This window comes from Borostomias antarcticus (genome assembly GCF_949987555.1).
Source record: "Borostomias antarcticus genome assembly, chromosome: 16".
NCBI classification, from domain to species: Eukaryota; Metazoa; Chordata; class Actinopteri; order Stomiiformes; family Stomiidae; genus Borostomias; species Borostomias antarcticus.
In genome coordinates, this window is record NC_140249.1 from 19,365,177 (window position 1) to 19,372,676 (window position 7,500).

A 7,500-nucleotide genomic window follows, 5' to 3' on the forward strand; every position below is an offset into this window, starting at 1 on the left:
CGCTCACTCACTCACCCACTCGCTCGCTCACCCACTCACTCACTCGCTCGCTCACCCACTCACTCATTCACTCACTCACTAATCTGTTTTCCTCCTGTACCCTGTGTTCTCTCTCTCTCTCTCTCTCTCTCTCTCTCTCTCTCTCTCTCTCTCTCTCTCTCTCACACACACACACACACACACACACACACTCATCTCTTCCAATAAGTAGAGCCAGGAGCTTGATGTAATAATGTATGTAGGAACCTAACATCCTTGCTGTCCACACTGGTCATGCACAATAGCAATCAGCACCTTCTATGCGTGTACGTGTGTGTGTGTGTGTGTGTGTGTGCGCATGTGTGTGTGTGTAGGTGTTTGAAGGTTTCATTACAGTAACATGTGCCCCAGCCCCCAGCCCCCCCCCCCACCGGTCAAAATCATCAGTTGTGTGGATTGACCCCTGACCCCACCTACGCCCCCCATGGAATGCTGGAATGGAATGTCTCAAGTGGGTGGGTCTCAGAATGAAGAGCTTTGTTCTGGAACTTTGTTTTGTTTTGTTGCTCTCTGGTCGTGGACCAGACCAGCACGCGGAAAACACACTACTTCCTCTGTTGCCGCCACACTGCCCACTCACTTTCCACAGCGCAGCAGCCATTTTGTGAGGGGCTCTACAGAGGCATAAACGTAGCTATTTCTCAAACTCGTGGCGATTAGCTCAGACCAATTTTTACTATTTCTGAGCGAGAACCAGTAACTTCTCTGGCAGGATTATACCCCAATGTCTGCCGGTTTGTGGCGGGAACAGAGAGATAGGTATTAGGTAGGGCATGAAGGATATAAATAGTGTTTTCCTAACACTATTTCCTAAGCTCCTGCAGTACAGAGACATGCCACCTGTCTGGGAGATGAACAGCCTCTACCTGTCTCTCTCCGGGTTCTCTGCTGTGACTGAAATAGATACCGCTGCTCTTGGAGAGGGGTCGTGTTGTTCGCCTCAGGGGTACACAGTCACGGGTCCCATCCCAGATAGCAAGCGGATCTGGGCCATATACAGGCCAGATCTGGCCCTTGTGGCTTAGTTCCGGCCCATATATGACCCAGAATCATTACACATCCGCTTGCTATCTGGGTTTTACACTGAAGGGAGACTTCTGCCTGCTTCAAACTTCTTCCCCTTGGCAAAGAGTTTTTGAATGACAAAATGCAATAAAAACAGCAGAGGTAGAATTGGTGTCCGTATCTGTGATATTCAGAGTTGTATCGTGCTTTTAGGGCACAATCCTCATTAGAGCAGAGACTCACGAGGGCGCCTGACTTCTCGAGGACTCTGATATCCGGATGTGAATGACTTCCAGGTGCGCTTATTTTCACTCGCAAAGGAATTTGTGAGCTCGGAGTCTGCATTTTGGAGTCCTTCCCATGTCTTCCCTTGATAACTTTGTTGTTGATTTTTGGACGGATGGATGGATGGATGGATGGATGGATGGTAGATGATTATGATGGATGAAAAATTGTTGATAGGTAGAATGATTCAATTTTCACCATGATGATAAACACTGTTCTTTCCCAGATATGTTGTGATCAGAGATGGATCTTGTAATTCTGGATCTTGAGGTCCAAATGAGGAGTTTTGCATCTGGGCCTTACTCGGTAGCCTGGCGTCGCTAGCCTGATCTCGCAAGCTCACATTCGATTTCACAGATCAGTCTGGAAATCCAACCGTTCTAACGGAATCTGCTCAAACAGAAATTTGTTCGTGCCAATCACAACCGTTTATCTAATGTGGGGCGGGTTTAATAAGATTACGGAACAGGGGAGTGCCGTAGAGGCATTTTCGCTGATTGGTTGTAGGTTTATCCAATTGCGTCCAGAGGCATTTTGATCTACGCTGTTGGTAACGCCCCTTGGGAATCAGAAATCAACTGTGAGTTTCCAGACCATTCGCATTTTTGCAAATTGGGTCTGGCGAAGCCAGGCTACTTACTCCCTTGTGTACAAATCTGGGTCTAGGCTACTGTTATCCAGTAGACAAGGACCTTCTTATCTATTTTGTATTAAGGATTCATCACTCAATACCACCTCTTGTCAGAGAAATCACCATGAAGGAGGGTTGGGTCTTGTTTTTCAAAATACTATTTGGTCTCTCTTTTGTCATGGCCTTCATACACTCTATCTTGGGGCCTTGAGTACTCTAACAACCAAACCTGACTCATCTCACGCTGTTGTGAAGAGAAATGGCCTACAGGGCTTTACCACACTGCCTATGTCTGGATGAATGCAAAGTGACTGATGTGACTCCATTTTATGTAACATTGTCTGTGATCTGAGACTATCTTTGGCTTGAGCAAACAACTCCAATCTCTTGACAACCTTGTACCCCCCATGACAACATGTACCTGGGTGAGAGTCTGTCTCATCTCCACAATCACATTTCTATTATTGCACTCAGGAGAGATGGAGAGATGGGTGAGACAGGGTGACGGGGAGATAGAGTGCTGGGAGAGAGAAAGAGAGGTGGAGAGATGGGTGAGACAGGGTGACGGGGAGATAGAGTGCTGGGAGAGAGAAAGAGAGGTGGAGAGGGGGGTGAGACAGGGTGACGGGGAGATAGAGTGCTGGGAGAGAGAAAGAGAGGTGGAGAGGGGGGTGAGACAGGGTGATGGGGAGATAGAGTGCTGGGAGAGAGAAAGAGAGGTGGAGAGGGGGGTGAGACAGGGTGACGGGGAGATAGAGTGCTGGGAGAGAGAAAGAGAGATAGGTGAGACAGGGTGACGGGGAGATAGAGTGCTGGGAGAGAGAAAGAGAGATGGGTGAGACAGGGTGATGGGGAGATAGAGTGCTGGGAGAGAGAAAGAGAGATGGGTGAGACAGGGTGATGGGGAGATAGAGTGCTGGGAGAGAGAAAGAGAGATGGGTGAGACAGGGTGATGGGGAGATAGAGTGCTGGGAGAGAGAAAGAGAGGTGGGAGGGGGTGAGGAGAGGCGCAGCGGTTGACAAAGGCGAGTTCCACCGCTTGTGAATCATCTCCACCGTCTCTGTGCAGTATAAATAGTGATTATCATTTAAAAGCAGTTTAAAAATAACACCAGGGGAAGGAAAGTGAGAGAGAGAGAGAGAGAGAGAGAGAAGGACGAGAAAGCCCACAGTCTTCAGCGCAGGCCTGGTATATGGGCCACCTCTTCAGTCACAAACACCTTCTGTCTTTTTCTCTTCTCTGTTCTCGCTCTCTCTCTCTATCTCTCTCTCTCTCTCTCTCTCTCTCTCTCTCTCTTTCTCTCACCTTCCTTCTCAGTCTGTTAACTTCTGTTCATGGATCTCCCATCTATCTTTTTCACTCTCTCTCTCTCCCTCTCATGTTCTCTTTATACCTCCCTGTATAATCTCTCTCTCTCTCTCTCTCTCTCTCTCTCACTCTCTCTGTAATATATCACTCTCTACCTTTGCATGCATAAGTTAACATTTCATCCCCCTTCTCTCTCTCTCTCTCTCTCTCTCTCTCTTTGTCTCTACCCCCACTTCCTCACTTGGTCTGGTAACAACGTGTCCAGTCATCTCCGCCCACCCACTCCAGGCCGTTGGCACGGCAATGAGCAGGAAGTGAGTAGTTAGGACAGAGTCAGACCTGCCTGCCCAACGGAACCCCTCCAGGTGTGAGTAATGCCATTCACACAGCTCCGCTACTTCAGGACCAAACCATCCGGGACGGGCGGGGGGGGTCTTGAGGGGAAGGCATAGACTGAACCATTTCCTGTTCAGACATCTTATTGTCTTAATATTCACAGACGTGTCACCCGAGAATACCCCTTCCTTTCCACTTATATCACTAGATAATGCATAGCCTGTTATGTATACAAGGGCATAACTACCTCTGCCCCAGCGAAAGTGCAGGGCGAGAGGTAATGTTCTCGGGGGCGTATGTTTAATGGTTTGTCGGTTGGTTTATTTGTAAGCAGGATTACGCAAAAACTACCAGACCGATTTTAATTTAGTTAGATTCTACTTAGTACCCCCGCGGTTCTGACTTGGGCACTATTTCATATATAGTATAGGATGGATGTTTGCCTGGCAGAAACCACCATACACACTACAGATGTGGAATACTAGTACAATACATGTATAATAAGATGAGTAACTATAGGGATAGCAACCAGGTGATATGTGACAGATGTCAAGCGCTCCCCCCACCCTGGTCTGCCTTCAGAAACCACAGAGGTTTGACTCACCATGCAACACTGTTGCTAAGACGACAGGCAAAAAAAAGAACGAAAGAAAACATCACATCCAAGCAGTAGCCGGCAGAGGTTTGAAAAGAAAAAAAGAGTGGGAGAGACAGAGGAATACAGAGGCACGACCTGTCCTTGGTACTGTCTGTCTGTCTGTCTGTGTGCCCTGTCTGTCTGTCTGTCTGTCTGGGACGGCTAATACACTACAGTGGGTGTCTCCATGTCTTAATTCCCTTTCCCCAAATGATGTTGACATAAAACTTAAAACCGCAAAATGCTTGTATTTACCTATGTATACTTCCTCCCTACCTATCTGTTTACCTATATACAGTACCTGTATGTTTTATGTATACTTGTACCTGTATGTCTGTTTGTATACACTCCCACCTTTTGGTCTACCATGTAGCCAGCATGGGCAGGCATAAACACAGTCACAGACAGCTTGCACAACAGCCCCCACCATCCTGACCCCCACCCTCCCCATGCCCTCACATCTACTCTGGAACCAGGCCTGCGGTCTGAACCCAACACCCCCTTCATCCAGTAGCGAGAGGCTGTCGTGTTAAAGGAAGTCCATTAGCGAACAGCGGGACCATTCCGGATGTCGGCACCAAGCCTTGATAAGGACCGGAGGCTCAGGACCTGATGGAGCCTTGTAAATATTTTAGTATCTGTAATGTAATGTTTTCTCGGGCTCTCGCAGTAGCACAGACTCCCTCAACACTCACTTTCTCTCTCTCTCTCTTTCTCTCTTTCTCTATCCTTTCCTCTCTCTGTTTCTCTCTCTCTGGCTCTCTCGCTCTCTCATTTTCTCTGTTGTTTCTTGACACCTCTTGTTTTGTTACTCTAGGAGAGGAGAGACTATTAAAATGTTATTTCAAAGAAAGGAACTTTGTACTCAATAGCAAAGTTTTCTATGCATTAACCAAAGGCTATGATACCCTCTAACTTTACCTTCATTCTCAGTAAAGGAACTAAGATGTATTTCCTCAAAGGAAGTCAAGGAACTTCAACACTCAGACGACAGATAACTCCTGGATGACCTTGTGCTCCATAAGCCTTTCTCTCAACCAATATTTACTTCCAAAATTCCAGCAGTAACTCTTCAAGGAACGGAGACCTGGGGGCACCAACCAAAATGTAGACAGAACACAACGTAACCTCTATGAACTAACTGTTTGCAGTGTAGCTGGGGCACAAGGTGAGACATAGGAAAGTGGACAAGAGGGAGTTAGGCTTTTTGAGTCTGCAGGCCTTTGTTCTCTGTCTATTGGATTGATACTCAGGTGCAGGAAACTATTGCGATACACTGACAGAAAGTCTCCTCAGATAATCGACATTTTATCAAAGGATAAACCCCTTGAGATGAATCATCTCGTTTTCGAGGGTGTCCTTGAGATAATGTGCTATACGTTTAATGAGCAACAATGAATGCCGTTGGTCTAGTTCTTCATTTTTCTTTCTCTTTTTTTTGACGAATGTCTCGGAAGCGACATTTGGCTTCCAGTTCAGTTGCAGTTGAAAGTAAATGAAGGTGTGGGTGAGCGTAAGTGCATAGCTTCCAGATGATCCAGTTAAAGGAAATAAGGGGGCTGAACCATCTGTTGCACCAAATAAGATCCTGCTAAGCTTCACCCTTTCCGAACGCTGATTCAATCTCCATATTGGTGTATGGAGAGACCTTGCATAGCTCTTATGTATTTTATTCCATCAATAACATACTTCCAGTCTTTATGTAACTGTAGAGGGTGGGACTACAAACCCAGGACTAATTAGTGTCTGTGTGTCAAGGCAACGAATATCCTGAATGAAAGACTGAAGTCTCTCTGAGCAATGAACCATCGCATTGGCAATTGGCAAGTGGCAGAGTAAAGTCACATCTGAAACTGCTGATCGCGTAACCTTAGACGCGGACACATTATATTCTCCGATCCCCCGTGCGTGCATGCGCTCGCCCATTTCACCCGACTCTCTCACCCCTCATTCACCTCGGCCTATACTCTGCCCCCCCCCCCCCCCCCCTCACCACGACCCCACCTCTTGTTGAAATCCTTCTGTGTGCTGATGTTTACCAGTTCCAAACTCAACTTCCTGCCCTCCCCCATCTTATTGCCCCACCCCACTACCCCCTTGTCCCCTCTCACCCCTGGAACGCAGACGGCCCCTTGCTAAATTGACCACCACCTGCCCAGTCTTGACCCCCGCCCCCCCCCCTTCCTTCACAATGCATCGGTGTTAAATTGCCTTGACCCCGTGTTCAACCCACCCAAACTGACTCCGAGGAGGGAGCTGGATAGGACCTCAGTTTCCCTTGTTTTTCCCCCACAAGAGGTGAAGTAGCAGGAGGACAGTCACATTAGCATGCTGTCACCAGACAGATAGATAGATAGATAGATAGATAGATAGATAGATAGATAGATAGATAGATAGATAGATAGATAGATAGATAGATAGATAGATAGATAGATAGATAGATAGATAGATAGATAGATAGATAGATAGATAGATAGATAGATAGATAGACAGATAGATAAATAGATACATAGAAAGAGAAAGAAAGAAAGAAAGAAAGAAAGAAAGATAGATAGATAGATAGATAGATAGATAGATAGATAGATAGATAGAGGCCCATTATATTCAGTTATTTTGTAGAGACTCAATTGAAACTCTTGCCATTATGGTATGGTATGCTCTTTGACTTTTAATTTTGTATGCTCAACACTGCTATCCAAAATCATAGGAGCATAGTTATTCATTCAAACCTTTATTTATACTCGTATGCGTACACGGTTTCCCTCGTTTACAGTGTTGTCGAGTTCACACAGATACACAAATTTAAAAACGTATTGTCAGCTTTCAAGGTCTATTTTTCATTCAAAATGTTTAAGTTGTGCCTTGTTGACCACTGTCTTCTAAAATGGAGGGGGGGGGGGGGGGGGGGGGGGGGGCGGGGGGGAGTAAGAGCTAGGAATTGTGGTAACACCTGTTCTAGGACTGATATTCTAAAATATCACCCCATACTTTCTTCTTTCCTCTCCTGTCCTCTCCACCCCTCCCCGCAGGGCAGATAACATAGACCTGTGTGTGACAGCTGCATTTTAACTGCCCCTTGAGGGGGCACGGGGGGGTGAAGAAAATACTTTTTTTCCAAAGGAGAGGGGACTTTTTCGTGAGAGGTCGGAAGGTCATTATGATGTCACCTCACCTGTGGCGGATAGGTCACCCACCTCCCAAAGGCATGTAACAAACTACTGCAGTATACACAATGTCTTCTGTAAACAAAAACCTTGA